The 22,293-nt window shown below is 45.4% G+C and overlaps 8 non-coding genes across 8 annotated transcripts; all 8 read left to right on the plus strand.

Annotated features, from left to right (window-relative positions):
• Nucleotides 1-2,686: 2,686 nt before the first annotated feature.
• On the plus strand, nucleotides 2,687-2,759 carry TRNAV-AAC (transfer RNA valine (anticodon AAC)). The gene has a single exon. It is a non-coding gene; the product is annotated as a tRNA-Val (tRNA).
• A 340-nt stretch (nucleotides 2,760-3,099) lies between these two features.
• Nucleotides 3,100-3,172, plus strand: TRNAV-AAC (transfer RNA valine (anticodon AAC)). The gene has a single exon. It is a non-coding gene; the product is annotated as a tRNA-Val (tRNA).
• Nucleotides 3,173-4,254: 1,082 nt separating this feature from the next.
• On the plus strand, nucleotides 4,255-4,327 carry TRNAV-AAC (transfer RNA valine (anticodon AAC)). Its single transcript has one exon. It is a non-coding gene; the product is annotated as a tRNA-Val (tRNA).
• A 340-nt stretch (nucleotides 4,328-4,667) lies between these two features.
• TRNAV-AAC (transfer RNA valine (anticodon AAC)) lies at nucleotides 4,668-4,740 on the plus strand. Its single transcript has one exon. It is a non-coding gene; the product is annotated as a tRNA-Val (tRNA).
• A 3,496-nt stretch (nucleotides 4,741-8,236) lies between these two features.
• On the plus strand, nucleotides 8,237-8,308 carry TRNAV-AAC (transfer RNA valine (anticodon AAC)). Its single transcript has one exon. It is a non-coding gene; the product is annotated as a tRNA-Val (tRNA).
• Nucleotides 8,309-8,651: 343 nt separating this feature from the next.
• On the plus strand, nucleotides 8,652-8,724 carry TRNAV-AAC (transfer RNA valine (anticodon AAC)). Its single transcript has one exon. It is a non-coding gene; the product is annotated as a tRNA-Val (tRNA).
• A 343-nt stretch (nucleotides 8,725-9,067) lies between these two features.
• On the plus strand, nucleotides 9,068-9,140 carry TRNAV-AAC (transfer RNA valine (anticodon AAC)). Its single transcript has one exon. It is a non-coding gene; the product is annotated as a tRNA-Val (tRNA).
• Nucleotides 9,141-9,480: 340 nt separating this feature from the next.
• TRNAV-AAC (transfer RNA valine (anticodon AAC)) lies at nucleotides 9,481-9,553 on the plus strand. Its single transcript has one exon. It is a non-coding gene; the product is annotated as a tRNA-Val (tRNA).
• Nucleotides 9,554-22,293: the final 12,740 nt, after the last annotated feature.

Below are 22,293 nucleotides of genomic sequence, written 5' to 3' on the forward strand. Positions count from 1 at the left end.
CAACCATGGCATTTACACGACAGTCAATGGCCTGCTACCCCGTTATGATTGATGGGAAGATTATACCTTCAGTAACCCACTACAAGTTTCTCGGAGTCATCATCGACCGTGACTTATCTTGGTCGAAGCACCTCTCAGGATTAAGAAAAAAGCTAGACAGCTTTACTCAGATCATTCGACATATGTCTGGAAAATCATGGGGGCCATCCAAGTCATCTCTTCTGCAGCTCTACCAGGCACTTTTTGTTGGCTACTTCCGCTACAGTGCGCCTGTACTTTCTCGGGTTAGAACAACTGCTGTACGCACACTTGAAAGTGCTCAGGCTCGCGCACTGAGAATTTGCCTAGGACTACCACGATGTGCACCTACTTGGGGCACTATTGCAGAGGCGCGTGCGTGCCCAGCTCGAGTTTATCTGCAACATGAGCCATTGCGAGTGCATCTAAGGGTACTGACTAGACACAGAAACCATCCACTCACGAACGTCACAAGCGTACGGCCTGTGTCCGCCTACTCAGAAGCCGTGTTGTTGCAGCAAGACTTATTGCCGTCGGACTTCGAACCGTATGACATACCCGAGGTTCCACTCTGGACGATGGCAAAGCCAACGGTGAGGCTCTCAATCCCTGGAATAACGAAGAAGTCGAAGATGCCGCTTGCTGGCCTCAAGCATTTCGCGCTATCATACATTGCTTACATGTATGGATATTACGAACATATTTTTACAGATGGTTCTGTGACACAGACCTCTTCCGCGGCGGCCTACACTGTGCCAGGAATGGGGATCGCACTACGGTTCAAGATAGGACACAGGACGTCGTCTACAGCAGCTGAGTTGACCGGAGTTCGAGAAGCAGTTCGAGAAGCAGTTCGAGAAGCAGTTCGAGAAGCAGTTCGAGAAGCAGTTCGAGAAGCAGTTCGAGAAGCAGTTCGAGAAGCAGTTCAAGAAGCAGTTCGAGAAGCAGTTCGAGAAGTGTAGCTGAGGGGATTGGACAGGTGGCAATGGTACAGCTAGATCTGGCTAAGGCGTTCGACAGGGTGAATCACTCATTCCTGTTTACTTTACTAGAGCATATATCGAATCTCTGCTCCTTAGAGGTGTCAGGATATGTTATGCTAATGGCTCAACGCGGCTTATAGGGAATGGCTCTCTCTCCGATCCGATTAGGCTTTTATCATCAGTACGACAAGGATGCCCCTTGTCACCGCTTCTGTTCTGCTTGTATTTAGAGCCACTTTGTATGGGCATCCTTAAAGAACAAAATTTCCAAGGGTTTAAATTACTGACTAATGAGGTTCGGGTTCTTGCGTATGCAGACGACGTGGCCTTTTTCTGTACCGATAAAAAGAGCGTAAAGACTGATCTTGCAATTACAGAAGAATTTTGTGCTGCTTCTGGTGCAAGCGTTAACGTTGAAAAAAGTTCAGGTTTTTGGTTTGGATTATGGGCCACAATGCCATCACATTACGCAGGAATTCAATGGAAAGAAGATCTGCGTTATTTAGGTGTGCCTCTCTCACAGTATAGAAATAGCAACGCTAATTGGTCGGGGGAAGTTGGCAAAATTCAACGTAAAGTGAATTCATGGCGAGGGCGGAATTTGTCAGTGTTCTTTCGTGCTGAAGTGTGTAACGTTTTCTTAGCTTCCCGTCTTATGTATGTGCTCCAAGTACTGCACTGCTCAAGACTTCGCCTTCAGGCACTGCATCGCGTATTTGCAACATTCATTTGGAGTTCGAGCTGTGAATGGATGCGGCGCGACAATCTGTTTCTCCCCCTTGAACGTGGTGGTCTAGGATTAGTACACCTCTTCGTCAGGCAAATTGTTTCTCGCCTGTTTTTCTTTCGAGACAGTGACCATCCGTTCTTGCGTGAAATGTTGCAACTGCGTTTAGTTCATTATGTTCCTAACATAGTAGTGTCATCAAATGTCAAAGATGTCCCACAGGCTCCTTGGGGCTTTCTCAAGGAGGTTGTTGACACATTTCTTTTCTTGAAAGTTAGATTCAGCCTTGAGTACGTGTTCACAGCGAGTCGAAAAGCAATTTCTGCGGCACTGGTTGACTCTATTTTCCCAGATCCTTTGTATCATGCACCTTATTTAAACCGACCTTATCAGGATGTGCTTAAACGCGTCCGAAAAATGTGTGTGCCTCCTGGAGTAAAAACATTTTTCTTTAAATTACATTCGGAAACACTCCCTGTTAAAACTTGGTTGAATTCGAGGGGTTGCTTTGTGCCGTGGTCAACAAACTGTCGGCTCTGTCCACGTGCTGAAACCATAGATCACTGTTTCATAGGCTGTAGGGACGCTGTATTATTTTGGGACATTCTCCAACGGACGCTTAAAAAGGACATTGACATGACTCCATACTCAATTAGGTTTCTACCGTTTAAGGTTACAGGTGGTCCTCCCTATGACATGTTCATTGTACTTGGTTTATACAGCCTGTGGAGAAGTAGACTCTGTGATCGCCATGCCGAAAGCCCGCGAACTACAAAATCCTTCTTTCGCGAAAGTGCTGCGTATGTAAGAAGTGTGTACGGTGTGCAGGAACCTCCGCCAGACTGGATGCACTTGTTGGATGCATGTGTGTGTTTGCCTGAGTTTTAAGTGTGTAGTTGTGTCCGCTTCGTTATACACCTTCAGTTTTCTTTTCCATGTTATAAAGAAAAAAAAAGCTGTGCTTGTGGTGTAGTGGTTATCACATCCGCCTAACACGCGGAAGGTCCCAGGTTCGATCCCTGGCACGCACATGGTGTCATTTTTTGCCACCTGGCTCAGCCGTTTAATTTAGACGTACTTTTTTTAGTTTCGTCTCATTTGTAAGCAGCTTGTCACGTTTTCATAAAGTACTTCTCGCTTAAAGCCGCCTCATACCCGCTGCGGCTGGACGTTTCAAAGCGTCCGATTCATTATTCAACAGTCTATCGAAGCTAGAGCTCAGTTTCTGAAGGCTTATCTGTTTCAATAAGCCTTGCAGACGTAATCATTTATGTGCGCTAAATTTTTATGCTCCAATCCATGTGTACATAGACATCGTGCGAGAGATGCAAGCGCCGACGGCGCAATTCACTGCGGAGGCCGCGAACAGCTGTGCTTGTGGTGTAGTGGTTATCACATCCGCCTAACACGCGGAAGGTCCCAGGTTCGATCCCTGGCAGGCACATAATGTACTTTTTTGCCACCTAGCTCAGACATTTTATTTAGCCGTACGTTTTTTGGTTTCATGTCATTTGTGAGCAGGTTGTCACGTTTTCATAAAGTACTTCTCACTTAAAAGCGCCTCATAGCCGCGGCGGCTGGACGTTTCAAAGCGTCCGATTCATTATTCAACAGTCTATCGAAGCTAGAGCTCAGTTTCTGAAAGCTTATCTGTTTCAATAAGTATGGCAGACGTAATCATTTATGTGCGCTAAATAATTTTTATGTTCCAATTCATGTGTACATAAACATCGTGCGATAGATGCAAGCGTCGACGGCGCAATTCACTGCGGAGGCCGCGAGCAGCTGTGCTTGTGGTGTAGTCTAAGAAAACATGTTCGATAGTTTCCGGCTTCCGGCATATGAGACAATGATTTCCCCAAGGCACAAAGAAACCCTTCGCTTCCAAATACGTCTTGACTTCAAGAGTGTTCGTATGGAGCTTAAAGAAGAAACTTTTAACTCCGCCTGGTACAGTCATTCTTTTCACACGTTTTAGAACTGACTGCCATGGACCTGCACAGTACAACGACCTGTACAACGGTACCGGAAGAAAGACCTCACACAGGTCCTTATAAAGTTTCTTTCGCGACACCACTGACAAATATTCAAACGAAAATCGCCCTTTTCTTTTGGGACATTCTCCAACGCACGATTAAAAAAGACTTACCGGTTGATGCTTTCGGAATTAGATTTCTACCCGTCGAGAGTGAAGACGGGGTTCCTTTTGACATGATTATGATATTGGGCCTGCACAGTATTTGGCGATCCAGGATGGCGGTCAGCCACGCAGACATTGATGCCAGGCCGATAAGACAGTATTTTTGTGAATCTGTTAGCAGAGCTATTGAAGGATACAAGATACAAGACCCAGTGCCTGAGTGGCTTCCAAGAATGGAAGCTTTGCTACACATGCGTGAATTTTAATCTCATCACGTAACCCCAAGTGAGGGTGACGTATTTTTAGCATACGTGTTGTGTTCTTCGCGCGGACTGATTTTGTAAACTGACGTGTTGAAGTCGGCAATAAAGAAAAAAAAAAAAAAAGTGCTTGTGGTGTAGTGGTTATCACATCCGCCTAACACGCGGAAGGTCCCAGGTTCGATCCCTGGCAGGCACATGGTGTCATTTTTTGCCACCTGGCTCAGCCGTTTAATTTAGACGTACTTTTTTTAGTTTCGTCTCATTTGTAAGCAGCTTGTCACGTTTTCATAAAGTACTTCTCGCTTAAAGCCGCCTCATACCCGCTGCGGCTGGACGTTTCAAAGCGTCCGATTCATTATTCAACAGTCTATCGAAGCTAGAGCTCAGTTTCTGAAAGCTTATCTGTTTCAATAAGCCTTGCAGACGTAATCATTTATGTGCGCTAAATTTTTATGCTCCAATCCATGTGTACATAAACATCGTGCGAGAGATGCAAGCGCCGACGGCGCAATTCACTGCGGAGGCCGCGAGCAGCTGTGCTTGTGGTGTAGTGGTTATCACATCCGCCTAACACGCGGAAGGTCCCAGGTTCGATCCCTGGCAGGCACATAATGTACTTTTTTGCCACCTGGCTCAGCCGTTTAATTTAGACGTACTTTTTTTAGTTTCATCTCATTTGTAAGCAGCTTGTCACGTTTTCATAAAGTACTTCTCGCTTAAAGCCGCCTCATACCCGCTGCGGCTGGACGTTTCAAAGCGACCGATTCATTACTCAATATTCTATCTAAACTAGAGCTCAGTTTCTGAAAGCTTATCTGTTTCAATAAGCCTTGCAGACGTAATCATTTATGTGCGCTAAATAATTTTTATGCTGCAATCCATGTGTACAAAGACACCGCGCGATAGATGCAAGCGTCCACGGCGCAATTCACTGCGGAGGTCGCGAGCAGCTGTGCTTGTGGTGTACGCACCAAACAAGGAACATGACCGGCGAGTGTTCTTTGAGGAAATGGAAAAACACCTGCTATGCGATAAGCTGGTCATATTACTGGGTGATTTCAACTGTGCTTGTGAACCAGAAGATAGTGAACAAACGACCTATTCGAGATAAAAGTGCAATATTTTTAAGCGCAATAGTGGATGAACACAATTTAGATGACGTGGGATCTTTGTTTTCATGTAACTCCCCCCAGTTCACTCATTTTCAAGGAAATAGCCACGCTAGACTAGATAGAGCTTATATATCGACAGCTCTTGTACCTTTGTGCAGTAATTACACAGTCAATCATGTTTCTTTCAGTGACCACAGCTTAGTGTCTTTCTCGCTTGGAGCAGAAAAAAGAAAAAGTACATTTAATTGGCAGCTCTGGAAACTTAATGACAATCTATTGGATGACAAACCTTTCGTAGATTACGCAATGGAAAACCTTAATGACTTACTTGAAGATCACCAGAACATAATTGGCAGATGGGAGCTTTTCAAAGAAAAAATAAAGGTTAAGGCGATAAAACGGGCTTCTGCACTTAAGCACAGTAAAATAAAACGCGAAAAAGAACTGCAAGCCCAGTTAGACTTCTTGATCAGCCAAGAAAGTGTTACCCCCGGCCTGCGCAGTAAAGAAATTCGAGACGTCAAGCGACAACTTGAGCTTATCGATGTCGAAAATTATAGAGGAGCAGTGATACGGGCTCGTGCAGAGCATTTGTGGATGGGCGAAACGCCCACCAAACGCGCCCTTAGTGACGAAAAAAGATACGCGACCAAAAAAGAAATCAAAGAAATAAGGTACCGAGGTGCAGTCACAGATACGAAAAGTGATATAGAAGACGCTTTCGTAGAGCACTTTCGGAAATTGTTTGGTGAAAGGAAAGAAGTAAACAAGGGATTCGTAAACGCTTTTCTTCCACTTATGCCGCAACTAGATGACAATGCAAAATCAGTCCTAGAAGCCTCAATTACATTAAAGGAAATTGAAAAATCAATCGATGATTTGAACCCCGGAAAGTCGCCCGGTCCCGATGGACTGGGTTCAGCGTTTTATAAGAAATTTAAAACTCCTATAGCTAAGGCATTGCATGCGGTAATACAAGAGGCATATGAAGTAGAAGAGCTTCCCCTTTCCTTCCGTCAATCACATATCATTCTCATTCCTAAAACGGACGACCGACTTAAGCAATTATTGGTAGGTTCTTACCGGCCAATTACCCTCTCTAACGTAGATTACAAGATATTCATGAAGGTCTTGGCAAGAAGATTACAAGGTTTTATTAAAGATATAGTCGGACCACACCAGACGTGCGGAATTAAAGGTAGGAGCATAACGACGAACATTCATGTAGCAAGAAATATTTTAGAGTGTTGTGATGTTTTTTCCAACCACGTGGCAATGCTCCAAATAGATCTGGAAAAAGCTTTTGACCTTGTCACGCACGAAATATTGTTTGCCATTATGGAATATGTAAATGTAGGGAAAATAATACTGGAAGGTGTAAAAATGTCGTACACTGGATGCTCTGCCTCAATTATAATTAACAAACAAGTCAGCAAAAGCATCCATGTCGTCTCTTCGGTGAAACAAGGGTGTCCTCTGTCGTCACTACTTTTTAGCCTTTATTTAGAGCCATTTTGTTTAAAGATGATTCAAAATGAGGAAATAAGAGGCTTTCGTATTATGGCTTGTGAAGTCAAAATATTATCTTACGCCGACGACATAGCTGTTTTCTGTACCGATAGAGAAAGTATAACAAATACGATAAAAGATGCCACAGCTTTCTGTCAATACACAGGGAGCAGAATAAACTGGAATAAATGTCAGGGTTTCTGGCATGGTGAATGGGATAGTGTGCCAGTCACGTACGCCAACATTCAGTGGACGACTACTCCAAGTAAATACCTAGGCGTTCCACTACAACATTACAAGGATACAAAAGAATACTGGAAAGAACAGACAGAAAAGGCTCGAGAGAAAACACAAAAATGGGGAGGACGAGACCTATCCATTTTTTCCCGTGCCACAGTGTGTAACATTTTTATTATTGCTCGAGTATGGTATGTTTTGCAAGCGCTGCACATGTCGCGCATGAGTATTCAACGACTGCATAGAGTGTTGGCTGTTTTTGTATGGAACTCATCATGGGAAAGGGTGAGCCGCACAAATTTGTTCCTTCCAGTGCGATTGGGAGGACTGGGTTTGATTCATTTGTTCGTGAGACAAATTGTCTCTAGGTTCGTATATTATCGCAATCAAAGAAATCCTTTTTTAAGAAGTGTTATGCAAGTGAGATTGGCGAACGCATTGCCAGATGTCACTGTGTCATCATGCGCCCATATGCAACGCAATGTGCGCGGATACATGCATGAAATTGTTGCGGCTGTCCAGTTTCTAAAAGTAAGATTTTCAATGGAATACCTCAGCGAGGTCAAGAGAAAACGCCTCTACAAAGACCTAATTGATGTGATGATGCCTGTTCCCTTGTATCGAAGGATGTACAATCCTGGGCCAGGCAGCAATGTTTTAAAAAGGGTTAAAAGTATGACTATCCGATCGTCAGTCAAAACTTTCTTTTTCATGCTCCATAGTGGCACACTTTCTACAATACCGTGGCTAAAGGAAAAAGGGTTGTTAGTACCATGGTCGGTAGACTGTGTAATATGCAAAAGGCCTGAAACAATCGAGCACATGTTTCTCGATTGTTACGATGCCGTATTCTTATGGGACATCTTGCAAAGAACCCTGAAAAAGGAACTGCCGCTTACACCCTACGGCATTCGATTTCTTCCCGTCGAAAGCGAAGGTGTGCCGTACGATATGCTAATGATTCTAGTAATGCACAGTGTTTGGAAAACCAGAATGTCAGTGCGTAATGCGGACGTCAACGCGAGGTCAGCCCGGGACAACTTCAACGAAAGCATTGCATATTTACGAGATGTGTACAAATAGAAGGAAGAAAAGCCAGATTGGCGTGTTTATCTGGACGAACTCCTGACCGTGAAGCGTTTTTTTTACCCACTTATGCTAGCCAGACACAAGCTAGCATTTTTAATGTGATGTTGTGATGCTGTTTTTCACTGTATTGTGCCAAGTTGGCAATAAAGAGAAAAAAAGTGCTTGTGGTGTAGTGGTTATCACATCCGCCTAACACGCGGAAGGTCCCAGGTTCGATCCCTGCAGGCACATGGTGTCCTTTTTTGCCACCTGGCTCAGCCATTTAATTTAGACGTACTTTTTTTAGTTTCGTCTCATTTGTAAGCAGCTTGTCACGTTTTCATAAAGTACTTCTCGCTTAAAGCCGCCTCATACCCGCTGCGGCTGGACGTTTCAAAGCGTCCGATTCATTACTCAATATTCTATCGCAACTAGAGCTCAGTTTCTGAAAGCTTATCTGTTTCAATAAGCCTTGCAGACGTAATCATTTATGTGCGCTAAATAATTTTTATGCTCCAATCCATGTGTACATAAACATCGTGCGATAGATGCAAGCGTCGACGGCGCAATTCACTGCGGAGGCCGCGAGCAGCTGTGCTTGTGGTGTAGTGGTTATCACATCCGCCTAACACGCGGAAGGTCCCAGGTTCGATCCCTGGCAGGCACATGGTGTCCTTTTTTGCCACCTGGCTCAGCCATTTAGTTTACACGCACTTTTTTTAGTTTCAGCTCATTTGTAAGCAGGTTGTCACGTTTTCATAAAGTACTTCTCGCTTAAAGCCGCCTCATACCCGCTGCGGCTGGACGTTTCAAAGCGTCCGATTCATTACTCAATATTCTATCGAAACTAGAGCTCAGTTTCTGAAAGCATATCTGTTTCAATAAGCCTTGCAGACGTAATAATTTATGTGCGCTAAATAATTTTTATGCTCCAATCCATGTGTACATAAACATCGTGCGATAGATGCAAGCGTCGACGGCGCAATTCACTGCGGAGGCCGCGAGCAGCTGTGCTTGTGGTGTAGTGGTTATCACATCCGCCTAACACGCGGAAGGTCCCAGGTTCGATCCCTGGCAGGCACATGGTGTCCTTTTTTGCCACCTGGCTCAGCCATTTAATTTAGACGTACTTTTTTTAGTTTCATCTCATTTGTAAGCAGGTTGTCACGTTTTCATAAAGTACTTCTCGCTTTAAGCCGCCTCATACCTGCTGCGGCTGGACGTTTCAAAGCGTCCGATTCATTACTCAATATTCTATCGAAGCTAGAGTTCAGTTTCTGAAAGCTTATCTGTTTCAATAAGCCTGGCGGATGTAATGATTTATGCGCGCTAAATTTTTATGCCCCAAGCCTTGTGTTCATAAACATCGTGCGAGAGATGCAAGCGTCCACTGCGCAATTCACTGCGGAGGGCGGGAACAGCTGTGCTTGTGGTGTAGTGGTTATCACATCCGCCTAACACGCGGAAGGTCCCAGGTTCGATCCCTGGCAGGCACATAATGTACTTTTTTACCACCTAGCTCAGCCATTTTATTTAGCCGTACGTTTTTTGGTTTCATGTCATTTGTGAGCAGGTTGTCACGTTTTCATAAAGTACTTCTCACTTAAAAGCGCCTCATAGCCGCGGCGGCTGGACGTTTCAATGTGTCCGATTCATTATTCAACAGTCTATTGAAGCTAGAGCTCAGTTTCTGAAAGCTTATCTGTTTCAATAAGACTGGCAGACGTAATCATTTATGTGCGCTAAATAATTTTTATGTTCCAATTCATGTGTGTACATAAACATCGTGCGAGAGATGCCAGCGACGACGGCGCGATTCACTGCGGACACCGCGAACAGCTGTGCTTGTGGTGAAGTGGTTATGGCAAGATGTATTAAAGAGAGTCAGAAGAATGACTGTTAGAGGAGCTGTTAAAACTTTCTTTTTCAAATTACACACAAAAGACACGTTCCCTGTAAAAACATGGCTCGATGAAAAGGGATTATTTGTACCGTGGACAATAAACTGCCTCTTGTGCAAGAAGCCAGAAACAATCGAACACACTTTTATTGATTGTTAGGATCCAGTCTTTTTTTGGGGGGATGTTTTGCAACGAACCCTGAAGAAAGAGTTACCGATAACACCACACGGAATTCGATATCTCTCAGAACAGAATGAGAACAGCTTGCCCTATGACATGATCATGATACTGGGGCTACATAGCCTTTGGATCACAAGAATGGCAGTCAGGCACGCAGACCCCAAAGCAAAGTCAGCCAGAGAAAACTTTATAGAGAGCATAACCTACATGAGCGAGGTATTTCGTACTTTAACCGAGCCACCAGATTAGAGTTTGGTACTTGATGAGTTGTTTCGAATGAAACCTTTTTAATCAACCAAACTGGCCAAGCACACCAAGGTGGGTTTTATGTATGTACATGCCTTTTCTGAGTGAAAGTTAAAAAGAAATGTGGTGTAGTGGTTATCACATCCGCGTAACATGCGGAAGATCCCAGGTTCGATCCCTTGCAGGCATATGATGCCACTCTTTGCCACCTAGCTCAGTTATTTTATTTAGACGTACTTTTTGGTTTCATCTCATTTGTATTTAGGTTGTCACGTTTTCATAAAGTATACTTAACGCGTGAAACCGTGCCATAGGCGCTGCGGTTGGACGTTTGCAAGTGCCCAATTGATAATTCAGTGAGTGAGACTGCAGGTCAGACTGTGCGGTTCTCTCTACGTCAGGATGTATGCCTGGCAGACATAGTCGCGTATTTGTGCTATGCTGTATGGTGAAATGAGTTTCCGCACACCGTATACGAGCGATGTCACCGTTGACGAGGCGACTTAGTTAGGAGGGATTATTTAGCTTGGTTATTTAGTTTTGTATCAGATTGAATCATTTTTCACAATAAAATAATTGTCTGTCTGTCATGCAGACGGAGCAGTGTTCATGACAAGCTTGTTTGCAGAACGAGAAGCTGGGAAATAGTTAAGCTTCAGGCCCTTCAGGGATTAAACCGTCTCCTCTGCCGCGATGTCGGTCACCGTTGGTTGCTGATACGAAAAATTGGTTTGCCATAGCCGTCGAGCGTAGATGTCAGTTTTAATGCTTCCGTAAAGGGCTCCGCTATCATCGAAATTTCTTCTGTCACCCGAACCAGTGGTGGCATCTGGTCTTTGAGCGAGGAAATAGACAAGGACGGCCACTACACGCGTAGATGCTCTTTCGCTCTCTCTGATCACCTTGACACCCTCCCAAAACGAGTTTCTGCGCCTGACGTGCGACGTCCGAGCGTTCCAATTTTCTGCCTTGCGGAGCTTCGCAAACCTCGTAAGCGACTCTGTGAATTCATGCCACGTCAAAGTTACCGGGAAATATGCTAGGAAGAGCACAACCGATGCTCACGTGAATCTATAAACGAGCTATCAACCCCCCCCCCCCCATTTTTGTTTCTACCTAGCAGGTAATCGGAAAGCCACCGGAAAGAATTTGCGAAAAACTTTGAACAGGCGGATAGTCCTCAACCATGCCGACCAGCCCCCTCTCTATATACAAAAGCAGATTTGGGCTTGTTTTTCCACAGTCCCTAGTAGAAAGAGAGAGAGAGAAAGGCAATGGAAAGACAGGGAGGTTAACCAGAGATTATCACCGGTTGGCTACAGTCGCTTGTCGTGTTTCCTGTCTGGGTTTTGCTCCTATATTTATGCACTTTAAAGGGACTACCACATACTATATAGCCTTGCTATGAGCTACAATGGACGAAAACATATTTTCCGCCGGTTGTGTGTGTAAACGTAGTGAAGCGCACCGCCCGTTTTTATCATTGTTGAAGGATACCCATCGAGACTCACGTTTATAGACTCCACATTCTGTTCTCTCACGTGGTCGAATTCTGTGCTAATTCATGGACTACTTGCCGGGCGTTAGGGACCGACGAACGAGTTTGTGACGCAGATGTATGTTTTATTTGTATCTATAACTTATTGTTAATTTGTTATCATTATTTTTTTCGGGGGGGTCCTCTCTTTGACTCACACTCCTTCCCTCTTCTCGGCTGTTCTCCGCTCACTATCATTTTTCTACGGACCAGTTCCTTTGTAGAGCGGGCAGGTGTTGTGCCCTTACTGGCAACCATTGCCAGCTTACCTCTCTTTCTATCTTCTGGCTGTGATAGTTTTTATACTACTACTACTTCTATTGCTGCTACTACTACGACTACTACTCCATAATAATAATAATAATAATAATAATAATAAATAATAGTAATAATAATAATAAGAAGCTAATAAGTAAAATAATACGAGCTGTATTCGTTCCTTCTTAAATATCTTTGCTTGATAGATCACTGTAAGCGCTATACAGTGCTGGCTGCTAAAGTTACGATGACGGGTTTGTCTTTTTAAATATTGCTGACCATTGTCTTGAATGGACAGCGAAGCCCTCCAATGCATGTTTACTCACGTTATTTACAGAATACGTAATTAATGGGAGATAACTGTATGTCTGTCACGAAGGACCCAAGTTTGCTGAGTGCGTCTGCAACAATTTATGTATATATGCTTAACGAAGGCATCTAGTAGGTCTTCATATATATATATATATATATATATATATATATATATATATATATATATATATATATATATATATATATATATATATATATATATATATATATATATATATATATATATATATATATATATCATTAATCAGATCGAAGAAGCCAACAAACAATGACACCAAGAAAAACATAGGGGAAACCACTTGTTACTTGTTGGAAATTACTGCTACTGTTACCTCTTGTCTCGTATCCGAAAGGGGATTAACCACACTTTGCTTGCAGTGCTTAGTTTCTTATATAGGTGCGTTTTTTTCTTCTTCCAGGGACCGTGAATGCCAGTATCCGGTCCAGACCAGGGCTCGCTCTGGTCGACTAGTCGTGCCACTGAGTCGGTGCCCCTGGACTGTTTCCTTCCGAACAGAGTGAGCAGCTTGCCCGTGGCGATCGTTCCCACAGATGTTGGATCCATTCGGTTGACCGCATCAAAAATTTTCAGGAGGAGCTGCGCGGTATAACCGAACAATTCATTGTCATCTCGGAGGGGAGGCGTTTTGGCAAGAAGGGCATTCTGTCTATGTCATCTAACGTTCAGTGCCTCAATGATTTGCTTAACTGCACGAGATTCGCTAGCATTGTGGTTCGTGCTTTCGTGCCTCCACATCTCGCATGCGTGAAGGGCGTTGTTCGTGGGGTACCCACCGATGCCAGTCCTGAGGCCTTCTTGAAGATTCTCTCTTCGTCTGGTGTTGTTTCTGTTTACAGATGAAATAGGTCAGTGAGTGATAACCGAATTCCAACTAAGAGCGTTATCGTCTCCTTCGCCAGTTTAACGCACCCGTCTGAAGTGAAGGCTCGGCCGTATTTGTTCCGCGTGGAGGCCTTGACTCCTAAACTGCTGCAGTGCCGGCACTGCTGGAGATTTGGGCCCAGTGCTAATGCTTGCAGATCTTCAGTGAGATGCTGTAATTGTGGCGGCTCTCAGTCCACATCATCCTGCGACTTAGATGTCCCGAGGTGTTGCTTACGCGATGGTTCTCATAGTGATACGGATGCTACCTGCTCCGCGCGAGGCCATGGAATGCAGGCGCTTGAGATCGCGGAGAAACGTTATTGTTCCAGCGCGGAAGCGATAGCGCGAAGTCGGTTATGCAGCCGCTGCTTCCTGTAAGTCCACATCTCTAGAAAACACAGTTTCGGCCAGAGTAACAGCAGCTATTGACAAAGCAATCCCAACACTTATGGAGCGACTTTAATTACTTTGCCGAAGGTATAACCGAGATCCTGACTGGCAAATTCAACTGCCTCCTACAGTCGCCTTTGCTGCTGCTGCTTCCACTTCAACTAGTATTTCTACACAACCTTCAAACGAAACAAACTTTGACACTCAGGCAGAAGTTGTCTCTGATACCTCCGTGTGTTCTCCACTATCAGTAACAGCGTGACCTAGCCACTCATTTGGGCACATAAGGCTTGGGACCATCAGCAATAAACGTAAGAGTTCCCCCACTTTCTCCCACTGATTCTTATAAATATAGGCCGGAAAAAGGACAAAAAAAAAAAAACAGTGATTACCACGAGCAGGATGCGTTATGTTCTGCTGTGGAGTCATCCATTTTAGGATCGCCATAGCATCATTAAAAGTTCAATGAAATTGCCGCTCTATAACTTCCAGTTACGCTGACCTTTTTTATTTAGTACACAAATTCCAGGTATGATTTTACTTCAACAATCATGGCTTCCGTCACATCAAATATTTAGTATTATTAATTTTCAAAGCCCACCACCCCAGGTAGAGGTGGTGGGCTGCTAGCATTAGTCTCGTCAAAAATGTACCATAAAATAACTGTCACTTTTGAACATGTGTGTTGAGACTGTGAAATTTTAAGATTAGATTTTTTACTGCCTGGTTGTACTGTGTTTACAGTGGCTAACGCGTATTTACCGAACGGAGTCAAGTGCACTGGTCATCTGGACTCGCTGTGCCGAAACTGTTTTAACGCAATGCTCCTGGCAGGAGACTTTAATTCTCATAATACTTCCTTGGGACTTAAAACAGATGTATGGGAAAAGAGGTCTCGAAATTGGATGCATGACAACAATTTTCAATGTTATAATTGAAATCTAATTACTTTTCTACGTGGGCAATTCTTTTCAGCATTAGGCGTGACTTTCTCGTCTGCTCATGTCTATTTCATCTAGGGACACCTTTGACAATGGAACAAGTAGCGATCACTTACCGATTACTTTTGAAATTTCACTTTCACGTCAGGCTCCTATTGTATGGCAAAGACGGCTCATTAATTATAAAACTTATAAATCTGCTATAAATGCAGGTTTATCAGCATTGACCACTTGTGATGAGCAACGGAGAGCTGACTCTGTGGCATCGCTTTTAAATTCTACTATACAGCCCGCTGAGGTTGCAGTTATGTCTGGCAGCTCGCCGTCAATATTATGTTGGTGGAATGAAGCTTGCACACAAGATTATAGGCGAGTGAGTGAGTGAGTGAGTGAAAACTTTTGAGTCTTTCAAGAGTTTCGCGGTTACGAGGTCTCCATCGTCTTCATCTTCTTGGCGCTGGCGACTTGAGACTTCTCTTCAGCAAGGGTGGGCCCCTATTCCAAGGCTCCACTGAGTCGTGCTGCATCGCTGGCGTGCTGCACTAGGGCCCTTTGGGCCGTGAGCTCGCTGCTAGTGAGCCGGCTCTCCCATTGCTCCGCACTCGGGTGTTCGTGTTTATGGAATGCTTTGTTGCGTTCGCACTCCCAGGTGATGTGGTAGAGTGTAGGTTTGGCACCGCACCAAGGGCAGGTGGCCCTGCATTGTGTCGGAAACATCTTATTGAACACGTGTAAGTTGGGGAAGGAGTTTGTTTGTAGTCTGCGCCAGCTGGTCGCTTCCTCCTTTGTGAGGTCTTTGTGTGGTGGCGGATATCTAATTCTAGTTCCTCTATGTAAGTTCAGGGTCTCTGCGTATCCCCCCTCGCAAGCCTCTAGGTGGGTCTCCGGGGCATTCGACCGCCCAGCTCGGAACGCTTCGCCTCGAGCTAGGCTGTCTGCCCTTTCGTTCCCCCCTATGCCTACGTGACCCGGGATCCAGATTATAGGCAAACAAAAGTAGCGTGGAAAAGTCTCCAATCATTCACCGAAAATTTGGACGGACTTTAAATTCTATGCAGCTGCGTTTAAAAGACCTTTGGCGTAAGCTAAACACGAACAAAAATTGTGCCACATTCAACTTTGTTGAAGCCAGAGAGAAGATTGGCACTTTTTAGGTTTTTGCGAGACGGAAAACCTGTTCGACAGTCCGTATGGTCCCATTATGCTGTTCTATCCCCCAAATGAGCACCGCATTCACTAAATGAGATCGCGAAATGGCTAGAAGCACGCTTTTCTTCACAGTGTCCCAGACCTAGGAGGTTTAAAAGTTCGGTATCTGAGTTTGTAAAAGTTTCCATGTGAGAATTATCCGATGTCATCTTAACTACACCGCAATCGCTCCTGGACTAGACCGTATCACAACTGCTAGGATTAAATTATTTTTTAATTCTTTCCCAAATGAGCTCTTGAATATAGTTAGCTGTTCCCTACAATATACATGGATCCAACCCTCTTCGAGAATTTGCAAAAATTGCGCGTTCACATAAAAATCAAGAGCTCGGATATATCTTGGACAAGGTTCGTCCGATTTCCCTTACATCGATTCGAGTCAAAATTGTAGAAAAAGTCATCCATGTCCGGCTCGATGACTTTACTTCTTCTCAGGGTATTCTGAGCTCGAGACAAATATGATTCAGGCCTCAATGTTCCATATGGTCAGCTCACGTCGATTTAGTAAGCCGCATTCGACTCGCAGAACTATCAGGAGATGTATCAGCATTGGTAACTTTAGATATTGCAAAAGCATATGACAGTTTCAAACATGAAATTTTAATTTCTAGATTAGTAATTGTGCTGTTGCAGACTATTTAGTGGCCTGGATACAAGGGTTCTTTTGTGTCAAGGATGGGGTGACATGGGGTACATATAAACAGAGAGGTGTACCACAGGGATCCATGTGTTCTATGAGATAGTCACGGTTATCCTGCCTCAGGATGTTACATGAATTGAGAACCGAAGGGTTGGAAGGAGGGTGAGGAGAATGGCTGCGTGGCTGACTTGCTCCCGAAAGCGATTGCGATCGTGTTACCAAGGGTTCCTTACTTGGTGCACCGCGTGAGCGAGAGCGGGACTTCGATCTGGAGCAGGCCTGCGATTTGTAGCGGGCTCTCGATATGAAGTAGTTCCTGCTTGTGCTGCGGGATCTCGGAGCAGTGACGCGAATTGCCTTGTAGTTGGAAGAAGCGGTGGCAGAGGAAGTAGGGTCAGTGCTCGATGACTGACGAGCGGTTGCGAAGAGGGAGATGACGAACATGCTTCGCACGATGTAGTGCACGATCTGCCGCAACCGGAATTTTGCAGTTGGGATCTTCAGCGTCGTGACCTCCGCCGCAGTGCGGGCAAGTAAGGCGGCAGATGTAATACTGTTTCAGGGTGGCAAGCGTGGTGCCGCAGACGCGACACCGAGTTGTTCCGGCTTGGGGACAGACGTCCGCGCGGTGGCCCGTGCACAAACAGTTGGTGCAAAATTGTGCATGGGGCATGTACGGCGAGCAGTGGAGCACAATTCCGCGATTGTATGTAACATTGGATGTAAGACTGTGTGTAAGATTGTGAGGCAAGTGATGAGAGCAGCTGTCGTACCTCCCATCGTGCGAGCGGTGAGAATACCGCTGTCAGGGTACCGGAAGCTTGCCGTCAAAGCTTGAGACGATGTGCGCTGCACGATTTTACGCATCACACTACGACACGTGGTTTGTGATATGGCTTCGTATACGTAAGCTGAGGGACGACCAGCTTTAGCGACGAAAGTATCCAGTCGGAGGAGCTTGGGGATAACCGAGGAGGCGTTGCAAGCAATGTAGACGACGTTGCTTTTCGTACAGATATTTATACGAATGGTAAGCAATACGGCTGGAGTCTGGACGCTCGTAAGGCCCAGTTCAGCATGGAGCCGTTCTGGTGGTATGTCGACGAGGCGAAGTCCTGCTGGGCGCGGTAAACAAGGTTTCTGACTTCAGTGGACGAAGTTCTTTTGGTACGGTGGCCGCGGGCTGTACGTGATGTCCAGCCCTCTTCAACGATAGTCTATTTCGGAGTCATGACTAAGCGGCCGCGTAGAACCGTTCGCACACGTGGCTTTGCAAATAAGCCTAGGCGTGGTTAGGCTTATTTAGGTCACATATAGTTAGGTCACAAGAAGTGGCACCTGGGGAGCCACAAAATGAACGGTGATCGCAAAAACACGCTCGTATCAAGTTCAAATGGCGAGGAGGCGACAAGTAAACCAAATGTGGAGTCGAACGTCTTATAAACGGGCATCAGACGGAGTCCTGAGCAGAATGACCCGAAAGTGCGACCGATATTGTCGGAGACAGAGAGGGGACTCAGGTGAAGGGTAGGGAAAACCTACAACACCGTTCACTTCTACTGAATCGGGCAAACGGGTAAGAAATGGCTAGCAGCTTCGCCTGAAGTAATCAGGCTGAGTGCCACCAGATATGTAAGCATAAACCACTTCTGCGGTTATATGCAGAATCAGCGCAGTTCCTTGCAGCGCCATACCCCTGTATTATAGAACGTTCCTCTACTCTACCTTCTACCTCGACTCAAGAAAGCAGATGGAAGCGCCACCCCTCCGCAGAAGTGGTCACTCAGCTTCATCGACACTCCACGGCTATTATCAAGAAGCTTAATGTCTTCTTTAGTCGAGGGGCGGTGCTGCGCTCTACTCAACAGAGTAGAGGAACAACTTCGTGTCGAGGCTCCTTTGATAATACAAGATTTAGTGTATAAAATGTGAGTAGACGCTCTGCTAAAATCGTCTATTAATTATGTCCAGGAGAATTATATATGTAACAGCTTATTTGGCTGCCCCCAATACGCGCGTACAAGCTGGAACTTCCTGCTGTAGCTTACACGGACTTTTTTATTGCATAACTGATCGCAGTTATGCCGTGACACGCGCCACCTAAATGGCTGCATCGGCGGCGCAGCTCCCTCCAATTATAAGATTTGCATAATATGCATCGCGCCTGCTTGGACAAAAAAAAAACCTCTCAAAATAAATTTGCTGCAGCCAAGTCTTAAATACTCCAGTATCAGCTTTGGACGACAAACCCGTATTAGATGTCACTTGCTTTGGCAGTAATTCATGAGGAAAAGGACACTTACAGTTGAGCAATTATTAGGAAGAGCACTACGGCCAAACAACTCGCCTATATTGGTTTGCCGATAAGCTGTTACACTTCGAATTCGCTTTACTATCCCAACTAACCTTCTCCATGCGTGAGATCGAAGGTGGCTACAAGCGCTCTCGCGATTATAACAAAACAAAGAATAAAAAAGAAACGCTTCCATAGATGGAGGAACTTGTTGACGCGAAAGACACCGCCTTCTTAGCTCAATTTTCCGTGAGCATGAAGGTCTTGTTTGTTTCCTTGTGTTACGTGTTCTAGGAACGCATGGGAAATTGTGTCTTTACCAAGACGGCATCTATTATTGGACCCGCCCTTGAGCTAGGAGTCCTTCCTACTTTCTTTCTGAACAGCATCTGGGTTACTCCATTTTTTTGTCAGCTCAAGGAGGGCCACTTGTCGGAGCTACATTTGTATACTTAACATACTCGGCGAGTCTGATAAAATAGCAACAATGAAAACAGTCGACGTAATTCAAATAGCGGGAGCAGGCAGCCAACAAAAAGGAAGATCTAACACACATGACCTCACGTTGCATGCGCTACTAACAACAACTTTATTTTAGATCCAGTAAGACATGCGTATAGCAGGTATATTAAGATAATTAGTAATTATACAATTGTTTCGAAACCCACTGCAATAGACAGCACAAGCTTACATCTGAAGCTTGATTACGCGAAGAGGGGACATAGCCAAAAATTGAAACGCTTAATTTACTTATGCAGAAAATTTTATTTATAATCTTTTTAGCTACTTATATTTGTAATTAGAAATTGAAGCCACTTAGTTATTAAGGCAGGTTTCCTTCGAACGCATAATATAACTGTCACCAGTTTTGAGGTAAGTGCAATCAAAATTCTTTTTCTTTTTTGCACAATATACAGCGCTGCTAATAGCAAAGCATCCACTTAAACAGTGCAAGGCCCACCTAACTGGTACACCAACGCATTTTGTGGTACAACTTGGAAACGCCTACCCCGCAGGGGCGTCTGCGTCAGCAGGCGTTTGGTGTGTTGCGACACCACGTACCCGAGCACACGAGGGTTGGACCCTCCCGCGTCTAAACGTGCGTGGCTTAGCCGTGTCCGGAGAAAAGGGGATCCTGGGGGTTGAGCTGATGCTGAGTGTCTGGACCTTTAAGGCCCCTCGGCGGAGGCAACAGATCCCTTTGGCCTCGGCTTCACGTAGACGGCACCTCCGGAGTGGCCCAGTAGTTGCCTTTTCCTATCCTCCTCTCTAGTCATCATCTTTCTCTCTCACTTTTAATCTTTCCGGTCTTCTCCTCTCTTCTGCATTACTTCAGGTTTTCTAGGCAGCGAGGATTAATCCTGTGTGAGTAGCCTACCTAGGTTATGTCACATTTGGTTATAAAGTGGTAATGTACAGCTGGCGTTTGCAGGACCTGTTTCAAAGGTCTTGCAGCGTCCCCTTGTAGAGCTCCCCGGTGGGTGGCGGGCGTTGCTGCCGAAATCTCTCATATCCTTATGGCTAGTCCCTTCTCTCCGCTCCCTGATTGCCCTCAAAAAAGAGGGCGCACCGAAAATGTGTTCCAATTCTTTGAACGCCAAAGACAGAACTTCTCACAGTTCCACATCATTCACTCAGAAAAACTGGATAAACAAGTACACAAATCATTTCCCCTTTTCTAGTTTCTAAGTCTCTAACTGAGGGGCTTGGACCAGGCTACAAGACATCAAGGATGTCATGTGGTGATTTCCTCTTGGAACTCCATGATCGGGAACAGTATGAAAAGCTGCCCAGTCTAGAGTCATTTGAAGACGCTCAAGAGACAGTAACCCTTCACCACACTATGAACACCACCCACGGCATTGTCTCGGATGATGATTTGCTCGAGCTGACTGAGGCTGAACTCCTGGAGGGCTTCGCTGAGCAGAATGTTATCAATGTTTAAAGAATTAAGATGAGGCGGGATTTCAAAGAAATCCAGACCAAGCCCCTGATATTCACATTCGGCTCAAGTGTCCTGCCCGGGTCCATCGAGGTTGGGTTCATCAAGGAAGCAAGGAAGGAAAAAGTGGAGAAGGAAGGTAGGGAGGTTAACCAGTTTAGCTTAACCGGTTTGCTACCCTCCACATGGGAGCGGGATGGGGAGGATGAAAGACGGGGAGAAGAGATAGAGAGCACATAACACGGCATACACATCGTTGGTTACAGTCTGTCACTCCTGCGTGGTACGTGACATCACTGTCACAGCCGCTTGTCCAAGCCCGTCTCCTTCATAAACCGAAGTAGACCCTTCGTCGTCTTCACCTGCGATGTCTTCTGTCGGCGGCATGTGAAAATCGTGTCGAGGGACAATGGTCTAGTGTCAAGTTGCGCTAGAACGGATTCGAGGGACTGTCGCTGAACATTATATTCAGGATAGTCGCACAGAATGTGTTCCAGCGTCTCCTCGCAAAGACAGGCATTGCAGAGAGCGTTTTCGGCCATTCCAATGCGAAACGAGTAAGATTTTGTGAAGGCCACCCTTAGCCATAAGCGATAAAGCAGGGTGGCCTCACTTCGGCGGAGTCCAGTTGGCATACAAAGATGCATCAATAGGGCAGGTCGTGTTGACGATTGCTCCGGTTGGTCTGGCTGCTTGGTGTGCACCATAGAGAGAGCTTGATCTCCCGTGCAAGCACTCGAAATCTGCTGGCTGCGTCGGACCGTAAAAGTGGTATGGCCTCTTCCTGTGTGTCTTCAAGAGCTGTCCGAGCTGCTTTATCGGCGTCTTCATTTCCTATGACGCCGCAGTGACTTGGCAGCCACTGAAACGTCACGTGATGTCCTTTCTCATGTGGTGTATGGAGTAGGCATTTAATATCGTCGAGCACGAGCTGTTAGAATGGCCCGCGGCGCAGAGCTGATAGCAGAGATTGTAGGGCTGCCTTTGAGTCACTGAAAATTGACCATCGTCGAGGTGGTTCCCGGTTGACGAAACAAAGTGCAGCGCGAAGAGCAGCTAGTTCCGCAGACGTAGATGTCGTTGGGTGGTCAGTCCTAAAGCTGATGGTAATACCTCTTGCTGGGACGACCACAGCACCGGACGAACACTGGATGCTTGTGGAACCATCAGTATAAATATGTTCACTGTCCGCGTACCTCTCGTGCAGAAGGAGCAGAGACAGTTGTTTCTGCACAGGTGACGACAGCTCAGACTTTTTCCCGATTCCTGGTACGCTGAGATGGACTGTGGGGCTGACAAGGCACCAAGGGGGTATCGATGGTTTAGATGCAGCGGTGAAGCCCGAAGGAAGTTTGTCTTTGTACTTGACGATAGGTTTAGAGAATGATGCTTGGTGCCTGTCTGAAGGTAGTGTTGCAAGGTGGTGATAGGGGGCACGTGCAAAATGTCTGATATGCGTTCTCAGGGCTTCCACCGTGAT

This window comes from Dermacentor andersoni, chromosome 4 (assembly GCF_023375885.2).
Source record: "Dermacentor andersoni chromosome 4, qqDerAnde1_hic_scaffold, whole genome shotgun sequence".
In the NCBI taxonomy this organism is placed as follows: Eukaryota; Metazoa; Arthropoda; class Arachnida; order Ixodida; family Ixodidae; genus Dermacentor; species Dermacentor andersoni.